The sequence below is a fragment of the Danio rerio genome, chromosome 2 (genome assembly GCF_052040795.2).
Source record: "Danio rerio strain M-AB ecotype USA chromosome 2, GRCz13ab, whole genome shotgun sequence".
NCBI classification, from domain to species: Eukaryota; Metazoa; Chordata; class Actinopteri; order Cypriniformes; family Danionidae; genus Danio; species Danio rerio.
Window position 1 is genome coordinate 30,237,243 of NC_141022.1, and position 8,852 is coordinate 30,246,094.

The window sequence follows — 8,852 nt, forward strand, 5'->3', positions numbered from 1 at the left end:
ACTACAAGAGCAACAATGAATAAGTGCTATAGGCAAGTTTCAGGTCTGTAAAGTCTAAGAAGGAAAGTATTAGCAGTATTAGTTTTTTTTTTTTTTTTTTGGGTACAGTTAGTGTGATATTCAGAGAGGCAATTGCAGATTAGGAAGTGAAGTGGAGACTAAATAGTTGAGTTTTTAGTCGTTCCTTGAAAATAGCGAGTGACTCTGCTGTTCTGATGCAGTTAGGGAGTTATTCCACCAACTGGGCAGATTGAGCGTGAGCTTTCGCGAAAGTGATTTCTTCCCTCTTTGGGATGGAACCACGAGGCGACGTTCATTCACAGAACGCAAGTTTCTGGAGGGCACATAGATCTGCAGAAGTGAGAGCAGATAAGAAGAAGCAAGGCCAGAAGTCACTTTGTAGGCAAACATCAAAGTTTTGAATTTGATGCGAGCAGCAACTGGCAGCCAGTGCAAACGGACTAGCAGCGGAGTGACATGTGCTCGTTTAGGTTCATTGAAGACCACTCGTGCTGCTGCGTTCTGGAGCAGTTGAAGAGGCTTGATAGAGTTAGCTGGAAGCCCAGCTAGTAGAGAGTTGCAGTAATCCAGTTTGGAGAGAACAAGAGCTTGAACAAGGAGTTGAGCTGCATGTTCAGATAAGAAGGGTCGGATCTTTCTGATGTTATAGAGTGCGAATCTGCACGATCGAGCAGTTCTAGAAATGTTGAAACACACATATACTCACACACATACAGTAGAAGTCAGAAATATTAGCCCCTTGAATTATTAGCCCCCCGTTTAATTTTTCCCCATTTTCTGTTTAATGGAGAGAAGATAGTTTCAACACATTTCTACACAAAATAGTTTTAATAACTAATTTCTAATAAATTATTTATTTTATCTTTGCCATAATGACAGTGAATAATTTTTAAAAATATTTTTCAAGAAACTTCTATACAGCTTAAAGTGACATATAAAGGCTAAACTAGGTTAATTAGGTTAAAGAGCCCATATTATACATGAAATAGGGTCATATCTTGGTTGTAAGGGTCTCCAACAACAGTCTAATATGCATGCAAGGTCAAAAAACACTTTCATGGTCTTATAATCTGCATTTATTTTTACCTAATTATCCCAGCGACTCCTGTATGAATCGTTCAGTGATTCATTTGTTCCCAAACCCCTCCTTAGCGCGAAGCTAATCTGCGCTGATTGGACCGATGACAGTCTGTCGCGATTGGTCGACTGCCTTCAGTCAGAGAGTGAAATGGCCAATAGCTAATCAGCAATTTAAAAAGTAATCACAGTTCATACACGCTAGATAGAGTAGGCGTGGATTTTAGCTGCCACACACACACAAACACACACACACACCTCCGGACGAGAACGCTCCCGCTTCCGCCCGCACCCGCCAGGTTTTAGCCTTAGAACCCGCCCCGTATTCTGCCCGCCGCGCCCGATCCCGCTAAAGAGCGGGGGAGAACAAAACCGAAAATCTGTATAAACACACACACAGCACCAAGCATAAAGCTCTCGCTCGCTCGCTCGCTCGCTCGCTCGCTCGCTCTCTCTCTCTCTCTCTCTCTCTCTCTCTCTCTCTCTCTCTCATACGCTTGCACTAACACACAAGCACCAAGCAGACACATCTTTCTCTTCCTCAGGCAGCCCGCTCCCGTCCCAAATCAAACCCGTTACCGACCGCTCCGGCGATTTATTCGGAAATTTATTCCCGCGCCGCAGAAATCTGGCGCGGGGACAGCCGCGGGTATGCACACCTCTAACGTTACCACGGAGCTCCATAAACAAAGCAGCACGCGTCGCGTTTTTAACGTGACTTTGCACGCGATAAGAGAATATAGCCAGTTAACCTGATACAGTACACTCGGTTACAAGTAACAAATCACAACTAAATACATTTGCAAGCTAGAGTCAACGAGGCAACAACTTTAATCGCACGTACTTACACTTGAGAAATGGAAGAAACCCATCCTGATGTCCATCAGTAAGTTACTGATCCTTCCTTTAACAAACGCAGATGAAGTATTCTTTGTAGCATGTAGCTTCCAGAAGTTTCCAGTAGTTTCCAACTGCTTGGCTATAATGCTGAGGTTTCATCTTTGGGTAGAGACTCAATATATCCATCTGCAATGTGACTTCAATCGACCGGCATGTTTGTGTGTGCGTGTGTTTGTGGGTGTGTGTGTGTGTGTGTGTGTGTCTGGGTTACTGCGTCAGAGGGCGGGGCCTCAGGTTTGAAATCTCCCGGGTTTGCGCGTGCACGTGAAAAACTTTGTTTCGTTCGTACGTCATGGCGAAACACCTAATGAGTCGGTATCAAGGCGACTCGTTTGAAGCACTATGAATCGACTCTTTTATAGATGAATCAACAGTTTTAAACACTGTATTCTTACAGATTTAAGCCTTAGCTGGATACTTCACTTCACTTAGAGCTGTGTTACACACTACATGGAGGGGAATTTTCAAAAACCCATAATATGGGCTCTTTAACTTCGCAAGTCAGGGTAATTAGGCAAGTTATTATAAGGATGGTTTGTTCTGTAGACTATCAAAAAAAGAATTAGCTTTAAGGGGCTAATAATTTTGTCCATAAAATGGCCTTTAAAAAATTGAAAACTGCTTTATTCTAGCCGAAATAAAACAAATAAGACTTTTTCCAGAAGACAAAATATTATCAGACATGCTGTAAAAATTGCCGTGCTCTGTCAAGTGATGTTTACTTATAAACAAATTTCGAGAGGATCACGTGCTTATGATTTATCATGGCTGATCTCACATTAACTAATTACGATCATATGATTCCCCATTTACTTAAATAACCACAATTTCAGCCCAGAGTTATCTTCGTATGGAAGAAACCCTCCTTTCCATAGATCGGACGGCACAGGGGCCCAGTGATTAGCACTGTTGCCCCACAGCAAGAACACTGCTAGCTCTGGTCCTTGCCCGGCTGGTGGAAGTTTCTGTGCAGAGTTTGTGTGTTCTCCCTGTGTCCGCGTGAGTTTCCCCGGGGTCCTCCGATTTCCTCCCACCATCCAAAGATTTACATAATTCACAACAGATTAAGCAATTCAGGCTATCGTCTACTCCCTTCCTCCTGAAGTGTTTCCTTATAGCTACCGCAGCCGAGAGTTAGCAATCTACCTAAGCTCAAGCTTCCCTCTCGCTCTACGATCAGGAGGGAGCCTGGGCTCAAGGACACCTTAAGCTCAGAGCTCTCTTCTAGGACAGCATGCCAAACAAGCTTATATTAAATAACCAGCTAAGTGTGAACTCATAAAACATTATTTGGGAAATATTTAAAAAAAAAAAAGAAATTTCAAAGGAGGTCTAATAATTCTGACTTATTACCACAACTACAGTGGTACAAGCTAAATTTGTCATTAAAATGTAATTAAATATGACACTAAAAAATTGTTTGACAGAGTAATGACAAATTTAAGATTACATTTTAATGACAAATACAGTTTGTTCCACTGAAAAAGTTATCAGAATAGTTAAGACAAAAAAGCAATGGCCTAATGACAATTATGTTTATGACAGATTTATGACAAGTTTGTTGTCTTGGTAATGTCAGTTTGTCACAACCTTGACAAAAACAGGTTGTAGTGTATTAGTTGTCATAAAGTCATCTTTGCACCAAATGCATAACATCTTATTCACATTTATAACAAGTGTCAGTCTTATGAACACCTCCTTTAAGAAAAGTGTTACCAAATATATATATTTTTTACTCAAACAACAATGGGGTTAAGTTTATACTCCTCACTAATCCTCACATTTTTTTTAATCCAGCACTGCAAAAGATAACATTGAGTAAAAAATAAATAAATACTGAATCTGCACATTTACACTGCAGGGTGTTTTGGCACTAAAAGTAATCCTGGCAATGTGAAATTAATGGTTAATAACATACAAATAAGTATTGATCAAATGTTGTTATAAATAAAGTTCTTGTCAGTCCTGTTCCTTTAATTCAGTATTTACTTAGTATTATGTTCTCTCTTCTGTAAAAATACAACTAAAATGGAAAAGCCATTTTATAACAACATGCAAGTATTCATTATTTTAAATTACCTACACTGTATGTTTAAACTGATCAAATCCAGACAGTTATTTTTTTCAATATAAACTATCAGTTACACTCTCACCCCTGGAATCAGTCATGATACTCTTGCAAAGCATTAGTTACACCAAATAGCACTGCCATAAAACGGGATGCACAAAATGAATGCCTACATCGCCAAGTGAGAATGGAAATCACAACTTTGAAATGTTAAAAACAAATTATGTAGAAACTGATGTTCATAACATTGGTTTATAACTGATTTAATTGGCATTGGTTATCAAACAGCCCCAAATCAGAAAAAGTTGGGACAGTATGGAAAATGCAAATAGAAAAACTAAATTAGTGATTTCTAAATTGACTTTGACTTGTAATCTTTAAAGACAATACAACAAACACTATGCGTTTCTCATTATTTTTATTGTTTTGTTTTTTCAAAATAAACACATATTCCAATATTGGTTCTTCAACAAACACCACTGGAAACTATTTTAACAGTGTCCAGAAGTGTCATTGACTTCACTGGGCTCTGCAACATCTGGGATAGACCCTCACACAGTGGAAACGTGTACTGTTCTCAGATGAATCAGTATTTCAGGTATTTTTTGAGAGAAATGGACACTGTGTGGTATGGACCAAAGAACAAAAGGATCATCTAGACCAGGGGTGCTCAATCCTGTTCCTGGAGATCTACCCTCCTGGAGATTTCAGTTGCTACCCATATCAAACACACCTGAACCAATTAATTAGGACCTGAACACCACTTAATAATTACAGGCAGGTGTGTTTGATATGGGTAGCAACTGAAATCTGCAGGAAGGTAGATGCCCAGGAACAGGATTGACCACCCCTGATCTAGACTGTTTCAAGCAATAAGTGTAAAAGTCAGGGTCTGTCATGGTCAAGTGCCTTTATGCACTTCTGTGATGGCACCATTAATGATAAAAAGTACATATACATTTTGTATAAGCTGCCTTTTACAATGCAGCCCGACTACAATATTAAACCTTAAAGATCTCTTTTGCACAATATTCACCTTTAATACCTCTCTTGCACAATATCCACCATTGTTCAGTCTCATGTGAAAGTACTTGAATAGCCTGTCTTATGTGTATATTTGAGTATCTTATAGTATATGTTAGTTATTCATAGGCTTTTAAAATAGCTCTTAAGTGCAGTGTTGTTTTTATTTATGATTCGTTTATGCAGCACCGTTGTCCTGCGAGACACAACATTTCATTACTCTGTATGTCAACACATGTAGCAGAATGACAATACAGCTCTACTTTTCCAGGGACACCCATGCATATTTCAACAAGACATTACATTCTGACGTGCAAAATAGCACAATGAAGATCCCATACAGTTGCCGGCTTTAAGACTTGTTTGCAGGAAGAATGGGACAAAAAGGGTATGTTCACTCCCTAAACATCGTTTAGGTTTTGTGAAAAGAAATGGCAACATTACAAAGTAGTACATGCTGTACTGTTGCCACTTTTTTAAATGTGTTGCAAGTACCAAAATTAGAATGTGTTTTTATTTTGAAAATAAAAACAACAACAATAAAAATCATGAGGAACACATTAAATAATGCTTGTTGTAAATAATGTTTTTTTTTTATTTGCGTTTTCCATACTGTCCCAACGTTTTTAGATTTTGGGTTGTATTAGAGATAATAAAATAACATAATTTATGTACTGAAAACCTATTGACATGTGTTGCTCGTTTTCTACGTGTAATTTTGGTGTCTACATCATAAATGTAAAAAGTTCATTTAAAGCAAGTGTCTCAAATATGGGTCACTCCATTACCATAAATTAAATGTCAATATAGACATATTGTTGTTGTTTTTTCATACCGATTAAAGATGCCTGGATATGTGGACTATACTGTCTCATTGAGAATATAAACGAACAATAAAAAAGGATCCTGGTGCCTCAGAGTTAGCGGCTGTTAGTAAAGCGCTGACAGAAGGATGCACCATTGGAGAACTGAAGCGACCGCACCGGCACCCTGTCAGTCCAAACATTTACAAGCAAGTGCAAATCTGTGAGAAAACTCAGCTGAACTCTGAAGCCAGGAAATTCCACTAAAATGACAGTGGTTGAATCCAAACCACCAGACATGGACATCCAGCTTGTCTGCTGACGATGGAGGACGGACGGTACACGGAGCCAGTACTTCCACACTGCTAACATCTGCCAACAGACCAGACCAGACCCCTTTAAATTACATGCAGTTAATTGGCTTTGACTGGCATTCCTTATTCCAATAAAACTATTCTAGTTCTGGTCTAGTAAATGTCTGTGATTATGGATTTACAAAAGGAAACGATTTCAGTGAAAAGGAACTTGAGATCTGATGAGAAACAATGTAATCAAACTGATTTAATAAAATGCAATACACCAGGTGAAATGTGAGTTAAACTGTAAAACATATTGTATGGGGGGATTTGCGGAGGAACTCATCTGTGCCTTGTTTTAAAATAGGGTTTGTACGCTCAGATTTGTGTACACTTAAATAAGCAGGTCAGGTGAACAGTTTTTCATCTGGCAAAATCGTAGTACTGCAATATCTAATAAAAGTACTGTACATGCACCAAATCCACAAACTAAAAAGATGGAGTGTAAAAAATAAATTTTGCATTGTATTCAGATTTTTTTAATGAGTGTATTTGCAAGTTAAACTGACCTTTTAATAGTCTAATCTTGATAGAATGATACAGTCCACTGATATTATAAACTGACACTACACTAACTGACAAAAATCTTGTTGATCCCAGCTGTAACTTCTAGTTGATCATTTGGAAAAGTGGCAGGAGGAATCTATTGAACTGCATTCCAATCATCACTAATACTTCAGAGGACCTATTGAAACCCACAATGACCCAAGATTCTCACAAAAATCTGTCAAGTTTAGTGAAGGAAAAATCATGGTTTGGGGTTACATTCAGTATAGGGACATGCGAGAGATCTGCAAAGTGGATGGCAACCTCAACAGCCTGAGGTATCAAGACATTGATGCTGCCCATTCCATTATAAACCAGAGGAAAGGGAACATTCTTCAGCAGGATAGCACTCCTCATACTTTAGCCTCCACATCAAAGTTCATAAAAGCAAAGAAGTTAAAGATTCTCCAGTATTGGCATGCCCAATAACCAGACATGAACATTATTGAGCATGTCTGGGGTAAGATGAAGGAGGCATTAAAGAAGAATCCAAAGAATTTTGCAAAAAAGTCCTGCAAGGAAGGTTTCTTTGCCATTCCAGATGACTTTATTAATAAGTTATTTGAGTCATTGGGGAGATGGATCCAGTCCTCCAAGCTCATGGAAGTCATACACTAGATTAATTATTTTTCTACTGCACCATGACTTTATATTCTATACTGTACATTTGATCTGTTAAGTGACAAGACTTTTGCCTGAGCAAAGTCAGACCTTACTGTCCTAATTAAATCATTAAAAATCAAGGCATGATCATATTTTGTTTTGGTAGAATAAGCGTAATCTAGAGGCCTTTGCCTTTCATTTAAGCCACTTCTGTTACCAAACGATCAACTAGAAGTCAAGCTATTATTTGCTGTTCCTAAATCTTGGATAGGAGACAAGACTTTTGCCAGGTAGTTTATAAATCCAAGATACATAATCATCTGCTGCTGCTGTGAAAATGAAAAAAGGCATCACCCTTAAACCCATTTACATCAGTTTTTATGCACATCGCATCATATTCACACACGTTTGCTAAATTACCTGAGACCAAATTTGTAATGGTCTCTATGCAACATTTTTATAAAAAGACCCCTGGCAACTGGCCTACCATATACCCTGTCCTCAAGCCAACACTTGATGCTCATGCTTATGTTATGCTTTTGGTTTTTGTTAAGTGATACTTATCTTTTTTTGATGTTAATGTAATGTACGTATCAAGTATCCACAGAGAATAATGCTTTATCTCCAAATCAAAGACTAGTCTATACTATACTAAGGAATTATGCATGAATCAATGTATTAAGAACACTTTTATAGAGAATTCTACGTCTTCTATGATGCAGCATAAATAATAATAACAATTATAATAATAATAATAATACAAACTCACAAACATTAGTGCCCTATAATCTCTGGGAGTAGATAATGTAATGCAAACAACTTTCAAAATGTTTCCAACAAACTGCTGTTTGTTCTTAATCTGATCGAATGTCAAAGCATCTACACTTACTGTAGTTGTTTTTCTAGTTAATTACTTATATTATGAATATTTGCATATCGTTTTGGATAAAAGTGTCTGCTAAACAATAAATATGAATGTGGCAATACACACAACAAAAATCTACACATTACCTTAATGTGTACTGAACATCAAAAACAAAACACTATGTGGTTAACACACCACACTAACATAACGCAGTAAGAGGATGCAGCCCAAATACCATATAGCTGCTACAGCCAATAGCCTAGTGGTTAAATGCGTTGACATATAGCTTTGTTCGATTCCCAGCTCTAGGTCATTTGCCGATCCTTCCCCTGTCTAAGCTCCCCATAATTTAAGTTAATCATTCAAGTTTTTTTGACTTCCTGTAAATTGTAAAAATTCAGCAATTTTATTTTGTTTTTCTCCTCTTATGTAGTCTTGCCTCTCCATTTAAGCCCCACAGCCATATAAAACCCCCTCCTGTGTTTCCAAGCCTCAGTTCCTTTAACTTTGCCTAATGTAAATAATTCTTTGAAATTTGATATGCTTTTCCCACTGAAGTGAAGGAAGAAAAGTGAATAAAAAGACAAAAC

The 8,852-nt window shown here is 37.9% G+C and overlaps 1 protein-coding gene across 7 annotated transcripts in view; it reads right to left on the reverse strand.

Annotated features, from left to right (window-relative positions):
- Window positions 1–8,852, reverse strand: part of glis1a (GLIS family zinc finger 1a) — a 49,789-nt gene that overhangs the window by 38,230 nt on the left and 2,707 nt on the right. For 3 of the 7 annotated variants that reach the window (XM_087240897.1, XM_087240900.1, XM_087240901.1), the window contains exon 2: window positions 6,131–6,264. The exons of the other annotated variants lie outside the window; for them this stretch is intronic. The gene's annotated coding sequence lies outside the window, so the exon portion shown is untranslated. The remainder of the gene's footprint in view (window positions 1–6,130; window positions 6,265–8,852) is intronic. 7 annotated transcript variants of the gene reach the window in all.